This window comes from Stegostoma tigrinum, chromosome 7 (genome assembly GCF_030684315.1).
Source record: "Stegostoma tigrinum isolate sSteTig4 chromosome 7, sSteTig4.hap1, whole genome shotgun sequence".
NCBI classification, from domain to species: Eukaryota; Metazoa; Chordata; class Chondrichthyes; order Orectolobiformes; family Stegostomatidae; genus Stegostoma; species Stegostoma tigrinum.
Genome location: NC_081360.1, coordinates 74,929,429 through 74,955,997, shown reverse-complemented (window position 1 = coordinate 74,955,997; position 26,569 = coordinate 74,929,429).

Sequence of the window (26,569 nt, the reverse complement as noted above, 5' to 3'; positions counted from 1 at the left end):
TAAAAGACATTTATTAACAGTTCTTCTATGGAGTTAGGTTAGAGAAGTTTCAAATGATCAATTCATTTGTTGAATGAATTGTTTTATGCAGAAAGGCTGGGCAGACTGCACCTATACACATTGGTGTGTAGAAATTTAACAGATAATTTTATTGAAAGATTCTGAGCAGGCTTGACAGGATAGATGCTAGAAGTTTTTGCTCTCGTAAGGGAATTTAGAACTCGGGGGCACAGTTTCAGGATGAGGGGTTCCCATGAGAAGGAAGTTTTTTTTCACTTGGAGGGCCATTAGGCATAGATTTCCAAACTGCAGAGATCAATTGAAGAGTCAGTCATTGAAAGTACTCATGTCTGAGTTCCACAGATTTTTGATCTGCTGGGTCAACCTATAATACTGAGGCATAGCTGGGAAAGTGAAATTAAGACCACAATCAAATCAACTGCTATCTTAGTGAATGCAGGAGCAGGCTTCAGTAGCCAAATTTCTTATTCCTGCTTCTATTTCATATGCTCTTATGATCTGTTGCAGATCGCTCTCTGCTCATGGTATTCCAATTAGAAGATGGTTTTAAAAAAGTTTTTGAATATTTGGTCAGCAAAGGGTCTAACATGCAGAAATCTATTTCTATGACTCGGGGATTCCAGATAAGATTTCATAAAAATGTAGATTCACTTCCTGTTTTCTGATTTAGGAGAATGGCCTCTCAATTATATTCAATTTACTCAAACTCTAATGTTTATATTCATACTTACAATCTTTAGGTTGCGATGATGTCTCTGTAGGGTATATGGTTCTGGTTATTAAAAAAAATGTTTCTTATAGTTTGTTTAAATAGGAATATTCAACCTTTTTAGTGTAATCTGGGGCTAAGTGGGAAGATGCATGCCTTCCAATAACAGATCCTCAATTCCACAATCAAATAATAAACCAAGTTGATGGACGACCTAGTACTGCAGACTGGTTTTCTTACAATCACCTTGCAATCCTCCACAGTGATTTGCTTGGTTTGGCTCTGAGTTGATCTCAGCTGGCTTGCAACCTTGGATTCACCTTGAAATAAAAGAGTGTTGCTGCCTTTAAAAGAATGATAGTTAGTGATCAAATAAGTAGCAAATGCAGATTTGAACCCTCTTTAGATGGGCCAGCAGATAGTGAGATGTTCCCATAAGTAACATGGTGAGAAATATAGCTCTTTGAGGGTTGAAGTGAATGCACGTCTGCCATCGTTCTGAACAAATGTGGACAACACCTTTTCTTGAGATAACAAAGCATGGAGCTGAAGGAACATAGCAGGACAGGCAGCATCAGAGGAACAGGAAAGCTGATGTTTCTGAAGAAGGGTGGTCACCCGAAACATCAGCTTTCCTACTCCTCTGATGTTGCCTGGCCTGCTGTGTTCCTCCAGCTCCACACATTGTTATCTCTGACTCCAGCATCTGCTGTTTTTGCTGTCTCAGTGACTTATAACCTTTTCTCATGAATGATGTTTTTGAAAGAGAGTGTGGGGCATAACAGAAGCTGCTTGCTTCCAGGCAACTCAAACTTGATGGACCAAGTGTTCTCATTGCAGTTTCCAAGTAAAATCTTCTAAAGTAGCAGTTGAACAAATTCTAAGAGTTTCTTTGAAAATCAGGTATTCGTTATCAGAATCATGGAAGAATCCACACATGGCATTTCATATCTTGTTCACTAAATGTTTTGGATAACCAAGTCCAATTCCACATGCTGGGCTTAGTAACATTAGCTTTCATTCAACAACTTTCATAACTCAGGGCAACTCTGTCATAAAACTTATTCTCCCTCCAGAGTGTTCAACACTAATGTCTGGAACAATTTACATTTTTTGATCTTAACCTACTTCAAAGCTAATCTGACATTGTAGACTTTTGTTAAGTGATGTAGCAAGTGAAACTGTAGCTTATATGCACTTCATCGCTATTTAATAAAACTTACAATCCCCATTTCATAGATATGTTTATCACTTTTGTTATAAACCCTGTATAAAGTACATATCAGGCTAGTAGTCATAGTTAATTCTGCATGATCATCGTGATCATACACCTTGCTGAAATGTTACTTTTATTGATTTACTGTGTATTCCACCTAAAAACAGATCTGTTCACATTATTAGAATCCTCACTGATTTTTCATGATTTTTATTTTATTATGTCATCAATTATGGCTTGAAGCTGCGAGATAACCTTTGGATGGTGCATAGTCATTTGTGTTTAAGAAAAGGGACAAACGTGCTGCTGATTGTTTGTAAGAGATAGTAGGAACAGCCGATGCTGGAGAATCTGAGATAACAAGGTATAGAGTAGGATGAACACAGCAGGCATCAGAAGAGCAGAAAAGCTTGACATTTTGGGTCTAGAACCAAGACCAGGGTTTGGGAGTTAATTTCAAGTTGGTTCTTGATTGAAAGACCCTACAAACTCTTTGGCACTGGGGAAAAACAGAATGTTTAACAAGATAGCAGATGTTTACCCATTAATGATGTCAGTTCCTGGGAACTGATGTCAGCAACTCAGGGAGAAAACTTGATGGTCAAACAGAAAGACAGCTGGAGAGCTTGAACTGTGTTTTTGGACAGTGTTTCTGAAAGGAGAAGTTTAGTCGTTAATGCTGCAGTATGAAGATTTGAAAGCACTCTGCCTAAACTTCCATTATCAGCAATTAGAAAGTCATAAAATAGAAAGTGAGCTATCTGTATTGTTGAAACTTCTTTAGAGTGAACTGAAAAGGTGGATCTGATCAGTGCCTTCAGAAAATCAACCAACAAACAGATATAAATGCCTGTGAAAAATGCATTATGAAAACCTCGTAAGTCATCAAGCCAGTTTTATTATTTTCTTTTATTTATCCTGATTCAGTGTTTGTTTATCTGTCTATCCATTTTTTGTGACAGCAAAGGATATTGGGTTTAAATCACAACGCCAATTAGGTTACTTTGTTGTTTAGTTTTGCTCTGCTAATGTTACTGCTTTATTAATAAAACTATGTATTTTCTATAAGCTAAACAGCTATAAACTTGTATCTAGAATTGATTATTCACTAAATCTGGTATTGGTTATTCAAAGCATCTGGTTATGAACCAATGGGATCATTTTTTATGGCCTTTGGACTGATTGCAACAAAGGTTGCTTTAATGCTGTAAATGTTTTAAAAATGTGATTATTTATTATAATTATTTACTCGTAATCCACATATGTTAAAACATGTCTTTTCACTCGTCAGAGTATAACATAATATTTGCAGATATTTGGAAATAGAATTCGAGGTTGTTGACTTGCTTGCTGAGCTGGCTTGTTCTCCTTCAGACGTTTCATCACCTGCTAGGTGACATCATCAGTGGAGCCTCTGATGAAGTGATGTTATTCTACTCTGCATGGAATTTATACTGTTTGGGTCCTTATGGTGAGTACAGTCATTTCCGGACTCTATGGGCTTGTATATGGGGTCCAGTTCTACATGTTTGTTGATTGCATTACAGGTGGAGAACCGTGCCTCTAGGAATTGCTGTACATGTCTATGTTTGGCTTGGGCTTCTATGGCTACATTGTCCTAATTAAACTGAAGACCTTCATTGCCTAGTGTACCGATATTAAGGAGAGTTTGTCAAGTCGTTTTGCTGCTAGTTGGTGTTCATGCATTCTGATGGGTAGTTTCCTTCCTGTCTGTCCAATGTAATGTTTGTGGCAGTCATTGCATGGTATTTTGTAAACTACGTTGGTTCAGCATGTTGTAGGAATGGGGTCTTTAATCCTTGTCAGTGTCTGTCATAGAGTGGCTGTGGACTTGTGGGTTACTGTGATTCCTAGTGGTCTTAGAAGACTTGTTGTCAGTTCTGATGTGTTCCGAATGTAGGGAAGTGTGGTAAGTGTGGTAAGTTAGGGTGTACTGTGTCCTCCTGTTGTTGTCTGTTTAGTTGGCATCTACTAGGCCAAATGAATGTTTCCAGTTTATCTTAATATTTAATGATTGTTTCAAAGATCTATTACTGTTGTAAGTGCAAGCCTTTTCTAAGCATTGATTTACACATTTCATTGTTGAATCGCACAAGTAAAGCCCTGAGTTGAACTTTCTATAGGTCTTGCTTTTGGTTTGATATTTCCAAAGTGGAAAATATTGTCACCTTTCCCTGTCCTTTGTTACATAATGCATCACTACGTATTGAGGATAATTTTGCCACATAGATGGTTTAAGTGAAATGTCAACATTGGCTAGGAGTTTGCAAAAAAATCATGAGATCATAGGCCCAATCTTAGTTTTGCATACTTTTCTTTAATGAATGGTGCACATTGGTTATGTTTCTGGAAGAGTTCATGTTGGAGCTGCATTTCGCTTGAACTAATCTAATACTGTTATACAGTATTGGGTGAGGGAAAGATCCCAACGAGGTCATGGGAGGTGCAAATATAGCAGTAATGTCATTGAACAAGTAATTGTAATCTTAGCCCCAGGCTAATGTTCTGCGCATATAGGTTCAAAATCCAATCATGGCAAATGTTGCAGACTCTACATCTACAGCAATATTAGCTATTCTCTGAAACAGCATAGAACATAGCACATAGAACACAGAACATTACAGCGCAGAACAGGCCCTTTGGCCCTCGATGTTGCGCCGACCTGTGAACTAATCTAAGCCCATCCCCCTACACTATCCCATCATCATCCATATGCTTATCCAAGGACTGTTTAAATGCCCATAATGTGGCTGAGTTAACTACATTGGCAGGCAGGGCGTTCCATGCCCTTACCACTCTCTGAGTAAAGAACCTGCCTTTGACATCTGTCTTAAATCTATCACCCTTCAATTTGTAGCTATGCCCCTTCGTACAAGCTGATGTCATCATCCTCAGAAAAAGACTCTCACTGTCCGCCCTATCTAATCCTCTGATCATTTTGTATGTCTCTATTAAATCCCCTCTTAGCCTTCTTCTCTCCAATGAGAACAGACCCAAGTCCCTCAGCCTTTCTTCATAGGGCCTTCACTCCAGACCAGGCAATATCCTGGTAAATCTCCTCTGCACTTTTTCCAATGCTTCCACATCCTTCCTGTCATGGGGCAACCAGAACTGCACGCAATATTCCAAGTGAGGCCGCACCAGCGTTTTGTACAGTTGCAGCATGACATCGTGGCTCCAGCACTCAATCCCTCTACCAATAAAACCTAACATACCGTAAGCCTTCTTAACAGCACTATCAACCTGGGTGGCAACTTTCAGGGATCTATGTACATGGACACCAAGACCCCTCTTCACATCCACACTACCAATAATCTTTCCATTGACCCAGTATTCTTCCTTCCTATTACTCTTCCCAAAGTGAATCACCTCACATTTATCCGCATTTAGCTCCATTTGCCACCTCTCAGCCCAATTCTGCAGTTTATCCAAGCCTCCCTGCAACCTGCAACATTCTTCAACACTGTCCACCACTCCACCGACTTTAGTGTCATCTGCAAACTTACTAACCCATCCACCTTTGCCTGTGTCCAAGTCATTTATAAAAATGACAAACAGCAGTGGTCCCAAAACAGATCCTTGAGGTACACCACTAGTAACCGGACTCCAGGCTGAATGTTTTCCATCAACCACCACTTGTTGCTTTCTTACAGAAAGCCAGTTTCTAATCCAAACTGCTAAATCTTCCTTAATCCCATGCCTCCGTATTTTCTCCAATAGTCTACCATGTGGAGCCTTATCAAAGGCTTTACTGAAGTCCATGTACACCATGTCAAATGCACTACCTTCATCCACATGCTTGGTCACCTTCTCAAAAAACTTAATGAGGTTTGTGAGACATGACCTGCCCTTGATGAATTCATGTTGACTATCTCCAATCAATTTGTTGCTTGCTAGATGATTATAAATCGTATCTCTTATAATCCTTTCCAAAACTTTTCCTACAACAGATGTAAGGTTCATAGGTCTGTAATAACCTGGGTCATCTCTACTGCCCTTCTTGAACAAGGGCACAACATTTGCAATCCTCTAAACATCTGGTACTAAACCTGTAGACAATGAGGCCTCAAAGATCAAGGCTAAAGGTTACGCCACCTCCTCCCCAACTTCTCAGAGAATCCTTGGAATAATCCCATCTGGCCCAGGGGATTTATCTACCTTCAACCCTTCTAGAATTGATAACACCTCCTCCTTACTAACCTTAATCGTTTCATTTCTAGTAGCCCGTAAGTCAGTCGTTTCCTCTACAATATTCTCCTGTTCCTCAGTGAAAACAGATGAGAAATATTCATTTAGCACCTCTCCGATCTCCATAGGGTTCACACACATCTTCCCACTTCTGTCTTTGACTGGCCCTATTCCTACCCGAGTCATCCTCTTATTCCTCACATACATATAGAAAGCTTTAGGGCTCTGCTTTATTCTATCTGCTAATGTCTACTCATGTCCCCTCCTTGCTCTTCTTAACTCTCTCTTTAAATCCTTCCTAACTAATCTGCAACTCTCCATTGCCTCATTTGGACCATCTCGTCTCCACATCATATAAGCCTCCCTCTTATGCTTAATAAGAGATACAATTTCGTTTGTAAACTACGGTTCCCTTACCTTATCACTTCCTCCCTGCCTGACAGGGACATGCCTATCAAGGACACGCAACATCTGTTCCTTAAACCAGCTCCGTTGACTGTTCCCATCCCCTGCATTTTGCTACCCCATTCTATGCCTCCTAAGTCTTACCTAATTGCATTATAATTGCCTTTTCCCCATCTATAACTCTTACCCTGTGGCATGTTCCTATCCCTTTCCATCACTAAACTAAACATAACCGAATTATGGTCAGTCTCTCCAAAGTGCTCACATACCACTAAATCAAACACCTGGCCTGGTTCATTACCCAGTACCAGATCCAGTGTGGCCTCCCCTCTTGTCAGCCCTTCGACATACTGAGTCAGGAAACCCTCCTGCACACATTGGACAAAAATTGACCCATCTGACATATGAGAGTTATAGCATTTCCAGTCAATGTTAGGGATGTTAAAGTCTCCCATAATGACCACCCTATTCCTTTCACTCCTGCCCAGAATCATTTTTCTAATCCTCTCTTCCACACCCCTGGAACTTTGCAGAGGCCTATAAAAAACCTCCCAGCAGTGTGACCTCTCCTCTCCTGTTTCTGACCTCAGGCCATACCACCTCAGTAGGCAAGTCCTTGTCAAAAGTTCTTTCAGCCACCATTATACTGTCCTTGACTAACAAAGCCACACCTTCCCCTCTTTGACCACCTTTCCTGATCTTAATGAAAGATCTAAAACCTGGAACCTGCAACATTCATATGACCTTGCTCTATCCATGTCTCCGAAATGGCTACAACATCAAAGTCCCAGCATAGAAAGCTATTCAAGGAACTTTAGGAATCAGCAATAAATGCTGCAATGACCACTGACACCCACATCCCATGAACAAATTAAGTAAAATATGTCATCCCTGGTTTGATAGTTTTACTAATTGTGACAAACAATCCAATATAATTTGTCCTAATTGCTATAATGCAATAAAATTTGCCTTGTTGTTAAGACAAATGCCTCTTCTTATTAAGACTCATTAGTTGTTCATTCTCTAACACTGTTAACCAAGCATGTCCATTGACCCAATTTAGAAAAGAGGATTAACAATGGCACTCTTAGCTGATTGTGGTTTGAACGTTTGAATCATACCGTACAGAAAGGTCTATTAGCCTATTGAACCTACACCAACAAAAACTTCTCTACATATATACTCATCCCACTTTCCAGCCCTGAATGTTATAATATTTCAAGAAAATGTCCAAGTTCTTTTTAATGATTGTGAGTCTTCCCATCTCAACTCTGCTCCCAAGCTGTTCATTCCAGATTCCCACTATCCTATGTATGAAAAGATATTTCTTCAATTTCTTTATAAATGTCCTGTCTTTCAACTTTAAAGTATGGCACCTTGTGGTTGACCTTCAACTCAGGGCATCAACTATTTCTATCCACTCTGTCCATGTCCATCATAGCCTTATTAACTGCAGTCAGATCCGCTCTCAGCCTCCACTGCTATAAAGAAAACAATTCAAGCTTAACCAGCCTCTCTTCATAGCTAAGCTGCTCCACCCTGGTGAATCTCCTCCGCACCCTGTCTGGTGAAATCATTTCCTTCCTTTAGTGCAGTGAACAGAACTGCATATGTACTCCAGCTGGAGCATAATCAAAGTTTTGTACAGCTCCAACATAGCCTCCTGCTCTTATAATCTATGCCATGACTGATAAAAGCTGGTACGATTAGTTCCAATTTGGTGGTCGTAGTTGCTTCCACGGAACACACAACAGTGAGCATATTGCCAGTTGTCGGTGGAATTGCTGGCAGATTGTTGGCTTGAGCAGTTGCCCTCTTTAGTCATCTCTCTCGCTGTTCTCTCTTCAAGACTACTCAACTTGATTAAAATGATGGATCAGCATTTTGGTTCTGACTGGGCATCTGCTTTGGTGTGTTGATAGTAATAGAGCAAACATTCCCGGAGGCTTAAAAATTGCCTTTGAAATGTTTTCTTTGCCCCAGTTGTGACTGGGTTCCCTTGCATAGCTCCGTTTGGGACATATTTGGGCAGTCGAGTAGGGCATTCTTATGACATATCCTGTCCAGCTCAGCTCATGTTTTTTTTTCATAAATCATAGGAGATTTCTAGGATAGCTTTAAATTGTTCAAGCCTTAGTGGGATAACCATTGTGGATAACCTTTGAGTTTAGTGTCAGGTCTGATATTGTGATTCTCCAGCACTCAGGTAAATAATTTACCATAGGCTGATGAGCTAGCCCATACTGATTACATGGAGACAGATCATTTAGGACAGAGATGAGTAGAAATTTCTTCACCCAGAGAGTGATGCGCCAAGGAATTCGCTGACACAGAAAGTGCTTGCGACAAAAATTGAATTTTTCTTCGGGCTGAAAGGATCAAAGAGTATTGGTCGAAGACAGAAATAAGGATGCTGAGGCAGATGATCAGCTATGATCAAACTGAATGATGGATCAGGCACAAAGGACAGATTAGCATCTTCCTGCTTCTATTTTCTAAGTTTCTATGAAAAAGGCATACACCACCAAATCATGATGTACTTAGAAGAAAATGATGGGAAAGAGACCTAATTCTCAAAATGTATGAGTTCACTAGGCACTTTCAAGGGTACTGCTCCTATCACTTTCACTTTGGTGGATACAGCCAAAATTTAAAAAGTGACCCTTCAGTTTAATCTCAATTATAAGCTTCACTTTGTTGCGCATTCAACAGAACTTGGTAAATGTCATATAAAGTGGCATTCTACTATCAAGTTCCATATCTATACCTTATAATATCTATTATTTTAGAACACAAACTTAATGTTGTGAAATATTTCTGTAAAATATGAATATGCCCCAAAGCGAGTCCCATCTTTCCAGTAAACACATAAGTCTTTTTGAGGTTATGTATCACTGAGATGGTGACCCAATGTGTCAGCAAGCACAAAACTTTAATCAGCACACCGTGTTGACTTACATTTTCTTTGAGTGTGTTCTTAGATTAAAATCTGTAACTCTTTAGTCTTCTGGCCGAAGAAAACATGGATTTTGATTGTACATGACTTACTTCGCTGGCTGCTTATGAATTATAAGAGATTTAGACCTGCACATATGTACTGCCTCAAGCAATGAATCCCTGCCCTTTCCCTCACATTGCCAAGAACAGAATATAACACTTGGGATTTCATTTTCCTGAAGCATGGGATGAATTTTCTTATTATGTGCAGTGCTGTGTTTACAACTGGGTCAGAGACACTGACCTTTACAAGTTACTTAACAGAACCAAAACTATTGATAATTTAAAGCTACAGAAGCAGTAGAATTGTTTTGATGCAGATGATGAATTTAGTGAGTTCATCAGCAACAAAAGTGCTTGAATAATGCTATTTGAAATTTGTAGTGAGTCAAATAGCCTCTTTCTATACTTGTTTTACTCTTAATATTCTGAAACTCTTTTGTCTTTGGCTCATATATTGTTGCAATTCCACAGAACTAGGGAACACAAGTTTTTAAATGGTGTGCTTCATTAACCATTAGTTTTATTTTAATTAATTTCGAATCTAATTGCGTTTTCAAAGGAATTCTTTACTGACTGTTTTATTGATTCATGGAAGCCAATACATTCATCTGTAAATAGCCGATGATAAAACAAAACTTGATCAGAAAACTAATAATTTAAAACATCATCCCTGCATTAACATTGTTCACTTAGCATGAGATGCAGGACAAATTGAATTTGTTTTTAAATGTAACTGGTAAACAAGTTCAAAGTGGCCAACATGAGAAATCAGAAGATATAGTGTTTAAAAAAAGGTGACAACATCAACAATTTATTTAAAAATACCAATGATTGAAGTTGTAGCTAATATTTACTGCTTTCCCTTTTTGTATTATTTGGCATTTTTTTATTGAAAATTGATTTTTTTTCATAATTTTTTTATATAAAGAACTTGAAACAGTTTGCAATTTCATGTTGCAACTGAATTTTATGATGTACTGATGAAAAATGATTCAAGAATAAACATTGTAGCACCAGCATTTTTGATTTCTGTGATTGCAAAATGAGCCGTTTGAACGAAATCTGCTCAAAACAGTCTCAAGTTCAATTTTGAAACTTTAAGGTTGTTTATAAAATTATGTTTGTAGAGGGAGATATGGTTAGAATTACATTCATGTGTTCGGAAGGTATAATGCTTTAATGATTTATTAAGATCTTTCAAAAAAGAATTTCAGATTAGGTTACAGCTTTGAACTGCAGACAGATCAAAAAGTAAGTTCCATTGTTGAGAGATCTCGAAGTCAGGCTAAATTCCACATAATTGGCTTCCTTACGACCTTAACCATCACTTAATTACTTCCCTAATATCATAAATAAGCCAAACAATAGAGATTTTTTTTAGGTCTAATCATTCAGGACTATAGTATATCAAATATCTTTCAAGCTTTCCCTTAGCGCAGCTATGGATCCCTTCACATATTGCTGCAAATAGCCATAATTCAACTGGGAGAGTGTTGGGCAACAAATTCTAGTAATGTGGACAGAAGCTTAAGTGGCATTGATGACTTAGCAATGTTATTGGATCTGATAATAAGCCCCATCTGGTTTCTGGCTGGAGCTCTGGCTGATCAAATCAAGATCTGTGTAAAACTTCAACTAATAGACAACAAGTTCAATTTTCCACACAATTTCAGCCTCACAATTGCACTGTCTTTGGCTATAAATGTGGCTGTAATAACACAGAACCCAATTTTATGCATCCAATGTCTTGTCTCATCAATATTTCCTCTTGTTGCATTTTAAGTTTGGTCAGGAATGTGTTTCAAAAAGCTATGCTCCGCGCCTTATCTATTGGTTTGTAAAGTTACTGTAGTTCGTCTCAGTCATTACCAATAGGTGTTCACTATTAATGTTATCATGCTATAAAATTAGACTCTGAAGGAATACTTGGCTCTTTGGTTTCACCTGTCAATCAGAAGGTTTTGAGATCAGCTACTATATAGATTGACGCTTCAGTGTAATGGTGATGAATTACCACGTTGTTGAATGTGTTATCTCTCTGCTGAAGTAAAGATAAAGGACATTTTGACACTTTTCACAGAAGAGATGCAGCATTCGAGGCTTGACTCAACCAATGCAACTATCTGACTTTACCCTGCCCACCTCAAATGATAAAGTTCAGAAATACATTGCGATACAAGTTGCAAACCTTTTGTCTGAGTCCCTGGTAGACTTGTGAGGCTGGATGAACACAGCAGGCCAAGCAGCATCTCAGGAGCACAAAAGCTGACGTCAGCTTTTGTGCTCCTGAGATGCTGCTTGGCCTGCTGTGTTCATCCAGCCTCACATTTTATTATCTTGGAATCTCCAGCATCTGCAGTTCCCATTATCCCTGGTAGACTTATCAGGTTTTGAACTTAATCTCTGTAAAACATGTCTGGCAGTTGCATTTTACCAGAACCAACCAATCAACAGTTCACTTCCATGCTCCCTGAGCAATCAGGGAGGAATGGGAGAACCATACCTCCATTCTGTCAAAGGGAAATTCTGTGATTAAAAGAATCACAACATATTTGGGGCAGCATGGTGGCTCAGTGGTTAGCACTACTGCCTCACTCATAGTGCCAGCTTTGATTTCAGCCTCGGGTGACGGTTTGTGTGGAGTTTTCACATTCTCCCCGTGTCTGTATGGTTTTCTTCCGGGTGCTCTGGTTTCACCCCACAGTTCAAAGATGTGCAGGCTAGGTGGATTGGCCATGCTAAATTGCCCGTAGTGTCCAGGAGTGTGTAGATTAGAGGGGGATGGGTCTGGGTGGGATGCTCTGAAGGTCAGTGTGGACTTGTTGGGCTGAAGAGCCTGTTTCAACATTGTAGTGATTCTATGATATTTCACAAGGAACTCACCTTCACATGGATTTCTGAGGCTGCAACAAATACAGGGAAGGAAAGAAACTGTCATTCTTACCCAGACTGCCTGTTGTGGGAGTTATGGTTATGCAATCAATTAAATTCTGCTCAAGATGCAAGGAAAAGGACATCCTCTCCAAACAGATAAGTATGAACAAAAGCAACTGAAGAATTAATCAGCAGATGTGTGGCCCCTCTAACCTGGTGGCAGTGCATCAGGGTAGGATCTAGGTTCTCAGGAAGGAATAACAAAGTGAATAACATATTACCTTCAGCTGCTAAGTCCCACACTCTGATGTGGCCATTAATTGTGACCCTGCAATATGTTCCCTGCACCCCCAACCCACAACCATTACCATCAAACCAAGGGATCAACCCTGGTTCAATGGAGAGTTCAGAGGCTATGCCAGGAGAAGCACCACACATGCCAAAAAAATGAGGTATCAACCTGATGAAGCTACAAAACAGAACTACTTGCATGTCAAATAGCAAGTGTCAGACACAGTTTAGCAATCCCACAACCCACAGATCAGATTTAAACTCTGCAGTCCTGCCATTATCCAATCCTAAATGAAGATAGACAATTGAACAATTCACAGCAGGAGATTGCTCCCCAAATATCCCTATCCTTAATTATGCAAGAGACCAACACACAAATGCAAAAGATTAGGCTGAAGCATTTGCAGCAATCTTCAGCCAGAAATGTCAAGTGGAACAAACAGAAGTTGCTGGAAAATCTCAGCAGTTCTGGCAGCATGTGCGAAGAGAAAATCAGAGTTAATGTTTCAGGTCCGGCAACCCTTCCTCAGATCTCAGAACTTCTTCAGATCCATCATGGCTTCTTACAGTGGTCCCCACCATCCCAGATACCAGTCTTCAGCTAATTCAGTTGACTCCGAGTTATATCAAGAACCAGTTGCAGGCATTAAATAGTGCAAAGGCTACGGTCCCTGACAACGTTCTGGCCATAGTACTGAAGACTTGAGCTCCAGAACTTGTCGGTCCCTTAGCCAAGCTATTCCATTACAGCTACAACACTCACATCTACCTGACAATGTGGGAAATTGCCCAGGTATGATGATCCCAACCCAGCCAATTATGTCCCCATCAGTCTACTCTCAATCATCAGTAAAGTGATGGAAGGTATCATCATCAGTGCTATAAAGTAGCACCTGCTCAGCAATAGCCTGCTCAGTTTTGCCCAGTTTGTGTTCAGCCAGGGGCATTGATCTCATTATAGCCTTGGTTCAAACATGGACAAAACAGGTGAATTTCAGAGGTGAGGTGAGAGTAATAGTTCTTAACATAAAGGTAATATTTAGCCGAGTGTGACATCAAGGAGCCGTGACAAAACTGGAAGCAGTGGAATCAGGGGCAAACACTGGTTGGAGTCATACCTGGCACATAAGAAGATGGTTGTGGTTGTTGGAGGTCTGTCATTTTAGCTGCTTCAACAACGATCTTCCCTCCGTCATGAAGTCAGGAGTGGGGATGTTTGTCAATGATTGCACAATGTTCATCACAATTCACAACTCCTCGCACACTGAAGCAGTCTATGGCGAAATACAAGATCTGACAATATCCAGACATGAGCTGCCAGGAGGCAAGTAACCAACACAACACGCAAATGCAAGATGATGAATATTTCTGATAAGACATCATCTAACCACCACTGACATTCAATGAATCTGTCTGTATCTTGCATTTAAGTTCCTCTGTTTCAACTCTTCCCACCTCACTGAGCTCCAGAACACACCAGTTTAGACAAACTGTCCTCATAACTTAATGTCCTAGTAAATTCATATATCATTCTAATGCTTCTGTCCTGGGCATTAGAGTGATAGTAGTGAAAGCTTTAACCCAAGGACATTAGTTGACAAATGTCCCTTGAACATCTAATAAAAATTATGGCTGTTTTGCTCAGCAGCAAGTTCTTTCCAGTTTGATAAATCACAATGCTTGACTTTCTTTGTCTCTGTTGCAGCATGTGAAAACTACAGGAAGCAATGAGAATCACACAGGGTATGGTATACTAATGAGATTACAGTGCTGTATCCAGATTACTAGCCTGAAGGTGAGTGTCTGCTGAATTTGGCAAGGAGCAGGTGAAAAGCCCTTTGAAAGGCTTGAACCTATTTTAAAAAATAGAACATTGCTTTTCTGTCATCAAAGGTAATGCTGATGTATGTGCCTGAAGGAATCTTGCCTTAATTAACTGAGCAAAGGTGATACCTTCTTCTTGAGAAAGTGCAAATGCCAATTTGAATTTCATTATCACCTTTCCACATTCTGTGTTGCTAATTAGGCATTTTTTTTAAAATCGAATTTGATGGGTCTTCAATCCATGCATAAATGGAAAGCTACATAAAACGTTACTTCACCTTTAGAGGTTTGAAGATGACTTCGGATCTCAGCAGCCACATTCATAACCACACATGCTGTGGCTGCTTCTTTGAACTCTGTTTGTGACTCTAATTTTTATAAGCAGGAATTGGGATCTATTCTATAAATTGTTGGGTCTATTTTAAGCCTATCCACTTTTCAGAAAGTAAGTCTTTTCTGCCACTCCCAATTTTAGTCTATTGTAAGGCAAGTGACAGTTGCATAAGTTTCAACAAATTGGGGCCATTATATCTGACTTTGTTTTAAATTTTACCTGAATGGGAATTGTTTGCAACTTTCCTTTCCTAGCAAAGTTTCAGACAGAAGAACCTTTCTAGTTAACCTGGAACTGTCCTCTCCGTACATTTAACATTTAAAATTTAAATATATAGGGGTTACCTATAGTGAAAGGCACCCTCTTCCTTCTGTTATAAAATACTAAAATCAAATGTTTCTTTCATTTTCTTTTGAAACCATCTCTTGCGTTCTGTACAATAGAGGCCTTAGAACAAGAGCAAGACCTCCTCTGCTTGGGGTAAGCTTCTGTAAAGCATCACTATAGTGAACAGTTAGAATTGTGTGTGTGTATACTTGTCTAGGGAGTACTCCAAATACACATGGTTTCCTAACATTATTGTCACATATTAGGTGTACAAATTGCCCAGCCTTTACCATAATTTCATAGGATCAGGAGCAGGCCATTTAACGCTCAAGCCTACCATTACATTATGACTGATTTGCAACTTCAATTATCCTTCTTTACTTCCAATCTCTTCACATAGTTGCTTCTCAAAAATCTATCTGTACTTTGAATTTATTTGACTTAGCCTCAACAATTTACTGCAGGAAAAAGAATAGTCAATTTCTATGACCCATTTCAGGGTGAAATTTTGGCTATCCCTCCAGGATGGCCTCTAGAACATGACAACACAGTACAGCCCTTTGGCCCTCGATGTTGTGCCGACCTGTCATACCGATCTCAAGCCCATCTAACCTACACTATTCCACGTACGTCCGTATGCTTATCCAATGATGCCTTAAGTGTACCTAAAGTTGGTGAATCTACTACCGTTGCAGGCAAAGCGTTCCATTCCCTTACTATTCTCTGAGTAAAGAAACTACCTCTGACATCTGTCCTATATCTTTCACCCCTCAATTTAAAGCTATGCCCTCTCGTTCTTGCCGTCACCATCCTAGGATAAAGGCTCTCCCTATCCACTCTATCTAACCCTCCGATTATTTTATATGTTTCAATTAAGTCACCTCTCAACCTTCTTCTCTCTAATGAAAACAGCATCAAGTCCCTCAGCCTTTCCTTGTAAGACCTTCCCTCCTTACCAGGGATCATCCTAGTAAATCTCCTTTGCACCCTTTCCAAAGCTTCCACATCCTTCTTATAATGCGGTGACCAGAACTGTACACAATACTCCAAGTGCGGCCGCACCAGAGTTTGGTACAGCTTCACAATAACCTCTTGGTTCTGGAACTCGATCCCTCTATTAATAAAAGCTAAAACACGGTATGCCTTCTTAACAGCCCTGTCAACCTGGGTGGCAACTTTCAAGAATCTGTGTACGTAGACACCGAAATCTCTCTGCTTATCTACACTACCAAGAATCTTACCACTAGCCCTGTAATTTGCCTACCGGTTACTCCTACCGAAGTGCATCACCTCACACTTGTCTGCATTAAACTCCATTTGCCACCTCTCAGCCCAGCTCTGCAGCTTATCTATGTCTCCCTGCAACCCATAGCATCCCTCGTCACTATCCACAACTCCGCCGACCTTAGTGTCGTCTGCAAATTTACTAACCCATCCTTCTACGCCCTCATCCAGATCATTTATAAAAATGACCCACAGCAGTGGACCCAACACCGACCTTGCAGTACACCACTAGTAACTGGTAACTGGTCTCCAGGATGGCCTCTCTCTAACGTTATAACGCTCTCCCCCTTTTTTGGATACCCCCCTTGGAATAAATAATTTATTTTCACCTATAAATTCAAACCCTTTTCTCATTTTGAATAATGAATTAGTTCACTCCCTTTGTATACTCAAAGGAGGACAAGAATAGGTTATGCCAATTATCCTTAAATATTACAAAAACAAAGTTACTGGAAAAGCTCAGAGAAAACAAGGTGTAGAGCTGGATTAACACAGCAAGCCAAGCAGCATCAGAGGAGTAGGAAAGCTGACGTTTTGGGTCTAGACCCTTTTGGAAGAACAGTTCTGAGGAAGGGTCACCGGACCTGAAACATTGACACTGTTTTCTCCTTCACAGATGCAGCCAGACCTGCTGAGCTTTCCCAGCAACTTTGTTTTTGTTCCTGATTTACATCGTCCGCAGTTCTTTTGGTTTTTATCCTTAAATGTTAACACTTTTAACCCAGTTTCATACCAGTGAACTGAGTCACACCCCCAAGGCTAATATATATTTGTAAGGAAACGTGTATACTTCCTTTCCTGGCTATGAAATAGACTGGCAGTTCGACACTGCCATATAGCTAACACCAGGAGAGTTTTGCAAATTGAAAAACCAAATGGTGCAAATTTTTTTGCTGTACAGGACAATGTTGCTTTGGAGCAATGAGATTGTTGCGTTATCTAAACATGACGTGAAGACAGCCTTCAGGTTGGTCATGCACAGTCTGCTACAGACCTGAGTACAGCTAGAAACATTCAGAGCTAGCAACTGGAAAACATCTCTCTCCCTTCTCTCTGTGTGGTTGAGAAAGAAACAATCCAAGAAATTTGGAAGAATTCTGAACAAAAGGGAAAAAATGACTAGGCCCACCAGCTATCAAATCAAAGAGTAACTGTTGCTCTCCAGACTATAGCACTTTGAAGCCATACAGTGCAGATAGAGGTAATTTGCCTCACCTAATTTGCACTAATCCTCCGAAGAGCATCCCACCTGCAGCTACCCTTTCACTCCATTCCCGTAACCTCACATTCTCCCATGGCTAACCCACCTAGCCTGCATACCACTGAACACAGTGGAGAAATTTAGCATGGTCAACCCAACTAACTTGCACGTCTTTTGACTGTGAGAAGAAACCAGAGCACCTGGTGGAAAAGTGCACAGACACAGGGTGAACATACAAACTCCACACAGATAATGCTGGGATCAAATCTGGGCACCTGGCAATGTGAGGCAGCAATGCCAACCACTGTGTTACCATGATGCTCAACAGCATGTCATCATTGCTAAATTCAAATGAACTGTGAGAAATAACACTCCACTTTGTGATCTTGGCTTTCGATCTTCCCCTGTTTACATCTTTAGAGCCATTACATTTGTGTCAAAATACCTGCCATTGTTTGATTTATTTACGAATGTTTGTGTGTTTGTGTTGAGAGTGTGGCAGGTGTGCATATGTATCGTATTAAAGAGTTATAATTTAAGCATATTAACTCGTCAGTAATCCATTTTTTTTAAGCTGAGAGGAGTTGAGAGAGCTGGAATATTGTGAAGGCATCCAGTTGGGTATATCAATAGTAAGGGTTTAGAGGGATACGGGCCAAATGCTGACAAATGGGACCAGTTTTATTTTGGATATCTAGTCGGCATGGATGAGTTGGACCGAAGAGTCTGTTTCTATGCTGTACAGCTCTAAGACTCTATGACTCTTCCCAATAAAGTCAACAAACCACATGAGTTGCGATGCCGAGAAATGGAACACTGTATTCCAAGAGGCCCACTTACTGTTCATGTGGCTATTGTACAATTTGCACCTTTTGTGTTAAAGCTCTTTTGAAATAAGGGTTAATATTCCATTACCAGCAACAGAATCAGAAATTGCTGGGAAACCTCAGCAGGTCAGGCAGCATCTGTGCAGAGAAAACAGTTAATGTTTCAGATCCACTGACCCTTCTTCAGAATGTTCAAAGCTGCTGCCCCCTAGTGCCAGGGACCTGGGTTTACTTCCAGCCTTGGGTATTCCTCTCAACTTGTGTAATGTTTACATCTTCTCCCTGCATCTGCGTGGGTTTTTTTCAGGTGCTCTGCTTTCTTCCCACAGTCCAAAGATGTGCAGCTGAGATGGATTGGTCATGCTAAATTGTCCCTTGAGTCCAGAGATAGACATAGTAGCCATGGTTACTGTGGTATAATGAGCACTGGATGCAATGCTTTTCAGAGAATCAGAGCACACTCAATGGGCTGAATGGCCTCTTGCTGCACTGTAAAGATTCTATGATTCTATTTGTTTGACCCTCCAAGCTCCTCTCTTTTCATGGTTTAGAAAATATTCTGATCCATCTTTCTTGAATCCAAAGTATGTAAGCTCATAATGAAATTTGTCCAACTCAGTTTTCCTCACTCACTTAAACTATCAATGTTCTTTTACAATGTTTTTGTTTGTTTGGACTGTTTGCTGGATCACCTATATTAATGTAAATTCTAAACTTAGATATGCAGCTCTCTTCGTATTCCTTCTTCGAAGTCACTAATAAATATAATCAAAAGTCCCCAGTTTTAGATGCCTGGGCACATCTTTTTGTCAGAGATAATGGGAACTGCTGATGCTGGAGAATTCCAAGATAATAAAATGTGAGGCTGGATGAACACAGCAGGCCAAGCAGCATCTCAGGAGCACAAAAGCTGACGTTTCGGGCCTAGACCTTTCATCAGAGAGGCTCTGATGAAGGGTCTAGGCCCGAAACGTCAGCTTTTGTGCTCCTGAGATATATCTTTTTGTCAGGCTGGTTTAGCCTGAAGGATAGGATTCACTTGATAATCAAAGCACCAAATTAATGTAACAGATAAAGGGAGAAATTAAACCTAGTCAAAAATCTGTAGCTAATACTTTCAAAAGCAATAAAATAATGCTTGACATATAACAAATGGGGAATACTTTAAACAACAAACAACCAAGTTTTTTTCCTTTCCTTTAACATATTGGAATAACATCTAATTAACTTTTCCTGTTCTGGCACTGGAAAAGTACAGACAAATAAACTTTCCAAGTTCAAGTTCTGAAGAAGGGTCAATCTTTTTCTTTATTTATTCATTTATGGGATTTGCGCATTACTGGTTGGCCAGCATTTATTGCCCGTCCCTAGTTGCCCTTGACACAGTGGTGGTGAGCTGCCTTCTTCTACCACTTGCTGTGCATTGACCCAAAATGTCATTAGGGAGGGAGGTCCAAGACTTTGACTTAGCGATAATGAAGGAACAATGATAAATTCCAAGTCAGGACAGTGAGTGGCTTGGAGGGGAACTTGAAGGTGGTCATGTTCCCATATAGCTGCTGCCCTTGTCCTTCTAGATTGAAGTGGTCATGGGTTTGGAAGGTGATGTCTGAGGATCTCTGGTGAGTTTCTGCAGAGCATCTTGTAGCTAGTGCGCCCTGCTGCCACTGTATGTTGGAGGTGGAGGGAGTGAATGCTTGTAGATGCAATGCCAATCAAGCAGGCTGATTTGTCCCTGATAGTGTCAAGCTTCTTGAATGTTGTTGAGGCTGCACTCATCCAGGCAAGTGGGGAGTATTCCATCACACTCCTGACTTGTTCCTTGTAGGTGGTGAACAGGCTCTGGGGAGTCAATAGATGTGTTACTTGGTGCAGTATTCTTCGCCTCTGATCTGATCTTGTAGCCATTCTGCTTTCTCTCCACAGATGGCGTCAGACCTGCTGAGTTTTTCAATCTATTTATGTTTACACTTACAAGTTCAGGCTCAGAAATGGTGGTATTTCTTATTCTGAAGATTTAATGGCACGGAAAGGGCTTGGCTGAGGCATGAATAGTGGAGCTGGGTAATATTTTGAGCACAGGTCCATCTGAGGCAGGATTTCAAGGCGAAAAAGGAGCAGCTTGATTACAAGGTTTTCTTTTAATTACCTTTTTGGACTATTCTTTGCTTTCCTAGATATCTTCTCAGATCCCACAAAGACTTTCAAATTCAATTTTCTATCTCATTGTCATAGAAATGAGATAATGAGTTTGCCTTTCATGTCACCAATGGGCTTCTGTTTATTATAGTTGAAGGTTCAGTCCTGATTCATAGAAATCTTGGAAATTGTGAAGGAATGTGCAGATGGTTATAGTAGATTTCCACTCTCTTTCTTGAATGTTTATTCCTCAGGGAATTAGTGTCAAAGGGATAAGTTGAATGCCATGAAGATCAGGTCTGATCAAACAAGAAAGTAAAAATGGAGTTTTAAAAATGAGAAGTGTAGTGGAACTCTTGGATATTATTTTCTCTAATTGTTAAATTTATATCTCATACACCTGACATTTGAGTGTTTATTTTAGCTTATCAGCGTGGGAATTGCGTAGGCTGTGACATTCATGTTCTGGGGGAAGGCTTCATCTATGCACTTTTAGTACTGCAAGTTTAAGTATTCACTAAGAACATGCCTGCATTTTTGTTAGAAATAGTGGAAAAAAAATATATCTTCTACTTTCGGGTGATCTTTGATGCTCTTTTCAGCACCTTGTCACAAAGACATTAGCAATCTGGGCACAATTCATGCTCAAGAAAAAGTATCAGCAAATATCACAAGCTACAGTAAATATTTTTAAACAGTAAATTTTATTTGTAAAGTAGATAACTTTTTCTTCTTTTTTCCTTGGTTATGTTTGAACCTTTGTAATTCTATATATTTTGAAAATCTTTATACTGAGAATTTTGTTTAAAAAAATCCATCAACATCACAAGCGACTGATGCAGCATAATACTCTACACTTCAAGGAAATGATACAATCTTGCTTAGGCAATGGTGCAAAATAAAGCTCAACATCTTAGAATGCAATCGTATTCCATTTTTTGTCAATACAATGTAACTTTAGAGGCATATCAACCTAAGTGATTGTATTGCTTTGGAAACAGGCCTCAAATTGATCTCTGGCCACGTTAAAGCCAAACTGTATGAAACTACATTTTAAAATCTCCAGGGATTGGACATCTTGGGTGCTCTAAAAAGTCCGTCGACAAGATGTGGACATTCCGGTGTTCCTCCTTTAACATAAAAAGCCACCTGGGGAGTGAAGCAATGCAAAACTTTCTAGGTTATATTTCATTACAGTGAGGTATATTCAACAGTACAACTCCGATCTGGAGACAGTACCTTACATTTCACGGCTGTTGGTCCGAGACTAGCAGCTACAGCATTTCTGCAGCCTCAGTTCCAATCTTTTAATTGCTAGAAGTCTCTGGATGGATGTTGATAGTTAGGCAAAGTTCAGTTGATTTTTAACATAAATTTAGGAAAGGTTGTTCAACATAAAGTGCAAAGTCAGTTTTCCATTGTAATCTATACATAGTTGTACATAGTCCCGTTTAGTGTCATGTAGAAAATGTTTCACAGTAAAAGCATCTTTGAAGCAATAGTGCACTCTGTACATCGGGCTAATGCCAAGTGTTGGCAACTGCCTCATCAATAACCTTCACAGTTCCTCTTGTTTGGGAAAGGCAAGATTGATCTTTTTTATGTAATCTGTGTTTCAGGGACTCTGCAAGCTTCACATATTTCAAAGGCTGTCCACAGAGGAAACTATTATTTACTCAGCTGTAGTTACAAATAACCTTCCTCCTACTCACACTTTTAAATAACGTTTCAATGTTAAATAAAATATATTTGATTATAGAAATGGAAATTCTGACATTTTGCATTATATCTGTAAAGACTGCTAAAGGCATTTTGCAGCAAAGTTTATGAACCCTAGATTATCCATTTCTAGAGTTCTGTGTGCTGCCTAAGGCTATATGATAGGCTGACTGATTTACATCTAGATACACTATGGGAAACGGTTTGAATTATGTATTGTTAAAATGCAAGCTGTGTTATCAGTAAGATAAGAATATTCATGTTGAACTGACAAATTGTAAACAGATTTCATTGCAAAAACGAGTTACAAAATGATAAAAATCACTTGGTTAAGATGTTTAATAATACTGTAATTGAAAATAGGCTTTGTAAATTGAACACCAGAAGGAGCTTATTTTTGTGTCCCTGGTCCATATGTTACTAAGTCTACCTTATTATTAGGGTGGTTTCAGTTGCATGGAAAATCCTGAGAAAACTTAAAGGTGTTCACAGGAAGTGAGAGAGATCTTTAGTAAGTACTTTGAATCGGCATTCACCCAGGAGAATGACATTACTGAAGTTGAGGTCATCGATGAATTTGTGAATATTCCAGAGAATGTCAGTATATTAAAGGAGGAAGTTTTGGGTATCCTCAATTTCATCCCCAGGGCAAAATGGGATCTATCCCAGGTTACTACGAGAGGCAAGAGAAGAAATAGCTAGGGCATTAACAGATAGCTACACATCTTCCTTGACCACAGGCGAGGTTCCAGAGGACTGGAGATTAGCCAGTGTTGTTCCCTTTTTTAAGAAAGGAAGTAGGGATAATCCTGGAAATTATAGATCAATGAGTCTGACATTTGTGGTGGGGAAGCTCTTGGAGAAGATATTGATGGACAGGAAATATGAACATTTGGAAGAAAATGGACTAATTAGTGACAGACAGCATGGTTTCATTATGGGGAAGGTCATGGCTCACCAGCCTGATCAAATTTTTTGAAGAGGTGATGAAGATAATTGATGAGGGAAGAGCTGTGGATGTGGTTTATGTGGACTTCAGTAAGACATTTGATAAAGTCCAACATGACAGATTGGTGCAAAAACTGAAATCACATGGGATTTGGGGTGGCTGGCTAGATAGATACAAAAATGGTTGGTCATAGAAAACAGATGGTAGCAGTGGAAGACAACACAGCACTGAGCTTAAGGAACATAACAGGTCAGGCAGCATCAGAGAAGCAGGAGAGTTGATGTTTCGGATCAGGACCCTTAACAGTATAATTCAGACCTAAATTTGATCCTTCAAAACGGATCACCTCATATTTGTCTCAATTAAACTCCATCTGCCATTTCTGTGCCCAAGTCACCAATCTATCGATATCTTGTTGAATCCTTTCACTATCGTCAGCACTATCAGCAACTCCACCAATCTTGGTGTCATCTGCAAATTTACTAATCAGACCACCCACGTTTTGTGCCAGATAGCATTTATATATGCTATAAATAACAGAGAACCTAAGACTGATCCCTTTGGAACTACTAGTTACCAGTCTCCATTCTGTAAGACACCCTTCCACCGCTGCCGAGAGATAACAAGAACTGCAGATGCTCCATTTCTGAAGAAGGATCTTAACCCAAAACATCAACTTTCCTGCTCCTCTGATGCTGCCTGGCCTGCTCTGCACCTCCAGCTCCACATTGTGTTGTCTCTGACTCCAGCATCTGCAGTTCTTGCTATCTCTTGGCAGCGGTGGAAGAGTGTCTTACAGAATGGAGACTGGCAACTAGTGGTTCCACAGGGATCGGTCTTAGGTCCTCTGTTATTTGTAGCATATATAAATGATCTGGCACAAAATGTGGGTGGTCTGATTAGTGAGTTTGCTGATGACACCAAGATTGATTCAGTTGTTGATAGAGCTGATAATTGTGAAGGGATATAACAGGGTATAGATAGAATGGCGACTAGGGCACAAAAAAGGCAGACGGAGTTTAATCCAGACAAATGTATAGTGATACATTTTGGAAGATCAAATTTAGTTGTGAGTTATACTGTGAATGGTAGAACCCTTAGGGACATTAATGTACAGATAGATCTGGGAGTGCAGGTCCACAGTTCCTTGAAAGTGGCAACAAAGTTGGCCAAGGCAATTAAGAAGGCATATGACATGCTTGCCTTCATCAGCCAGGGCATGGAGTACAAGAGTTGGCAAAACATGTTGCAGCTATATAAAACCCTTGTTAGGCCGCATTTGGAGTATCGTGTACAATTTTGGTTGTCACATTACCAGAAGGATGTGGAAGCTCTGGAGACAGTTCAAAGAAGGTTCACCAGGACGTAGCCTGGTCTCAAGGGCATTGGCTATGAGCAAGGGTTAAAGAACTAGGTCTGTTTTCACTGGAAAGACAGCGGCTGAGAGGAGACCTGATAGAGGACTACAAAAGTATGACAGGCATACAAAGTGTGGATAAGTCAGAGGCTTTTTTCCCAAGGTTGAAGTTTCAGTTACAAAGGGGCACAGATTCAAGATGACAGGGAAAAGGTTTAAGGGAAATTTGTGCGCCAAGTTTTTCACACAGAGGGTGGTAGGAGCCTGGTATGCACTGCCAGAGATGGTAATGGAAGCAGGCACATTAGTGACATTTAAGGGGCATCTGGATGATTATGCAAATAGGGAGGGAATAGAGGGGTACAGACCAAATAAGGGCAGAAGGTTTGGTATTTAGTTTAGTCAGAGCATGATGTTTGGCATCCTCCAAGCCTGTGCTGATAATTTCTCTTTTGTTCTTTTGTTCTCTTTGTGCTGAGGGTTCAGCAGAGGCACTTCAAAATGTAGGTGGACTGGAAAAACCAGGTTGGTATTGGGTTCCAAAAAAATAAATTCATGGAATGTATCAGATTTTTGTTTGGAGGAACATGTGGTATAGCCTTCTAGGAAACACACAAGTCTGGATTTGGTTCAGAGATAGTAGGAACTGCAGAAGCTGGAGAATTTGAAATAACAAAACTCTTCTGAAGAAGGGTCTAGGGCCGAAATGTCAGCCTTCCTGCTTCTCTGATGCTACTTGGTCTGCTGTGTTCATCCAGCTCAACACCTTGTAGTCTGGATTTGGTGTTGATGTGTAATGTTGCAAACTTGATTAGGGAGCTTAATATGAAGTAAATCTTGGGGGTGTGGGGAATGGGGGTGGTGGTGACCATAATATGATAAAATTTATCTTACATTTTGAGAGGGAGAAACTGGAATCAGATAAAACAATATTACAATTGAGTAATAGTAAATACAAAGACATGAGGGAGGAACTGGCCAGATCTGAAATGAAGGGCAGGCTGGCAGAGAAGATGGTGGAGCAGCAATGGCAGGAATTTCTGGGGTAATTTGGGAGGCACAGCAGAAATTCATTCCAAGGAAGAAGAAACACACTAAGGGGAGTATGAGGCAACCACAGCTGACAAGGGGGGTCAGGCTCAGCATAAAAGCAAAAGAAAAAGCATACAATGCGGTGAAAATTAATGGGAAACCAGGAGAATGGGAAGCCTTTAAAAACAAGTAGAGGGCACCTAAGAAGGTAATAAATGGAAAGAAGATGAAATATGAGGGCAAATAACTAGTAATATAGAAGAAGGTTTCACTTTTTTTAGGTGTATAGAAGGTGAGAAAGAGGCAAGACATTGGACTGCTGGAAAATGAGGCTGGATAATTCGTAATGGGGAATAAAGAATGGTAGAGGAACTGAACAGGAAAGTTGCATCAGTCTTCATGGTGAAAGGTAGCTTAAGCGTACCAAAACCTCAAGTGAGTCAGGGGGCAGAGGTGAGTGTAAATGGCCACGACTAAGAAGAATGTGCTGAGGAAGCTGAAAGGTCTAAAGGTGGATAATCACTTGGACCAAATGGACTACACCCTACAGTGCTGATAAAGATAGCTGAGGTGATTATGGAGGGGTTGGTGGTGATCTCCCAGGAATTACTAGAGTTAAGGAGGATCCTATAGGACTTGAAAACATCAAATGTAATACCATTGTTTAAGAGAGGAAGGCAGCCATCAGGAAATTATTGGTCGTTAGCCTGGCTTCGGATATTGATAAGATTTAAAGTCCATTATTAAGATGAGATTGCAGGATGTGGGTGATGACATAGGGCTATGTCAGCACAGCTTCATTGTTATGGACAGAGTTTGAATGCCTCTGATAATTAAATCAAAATTCATGT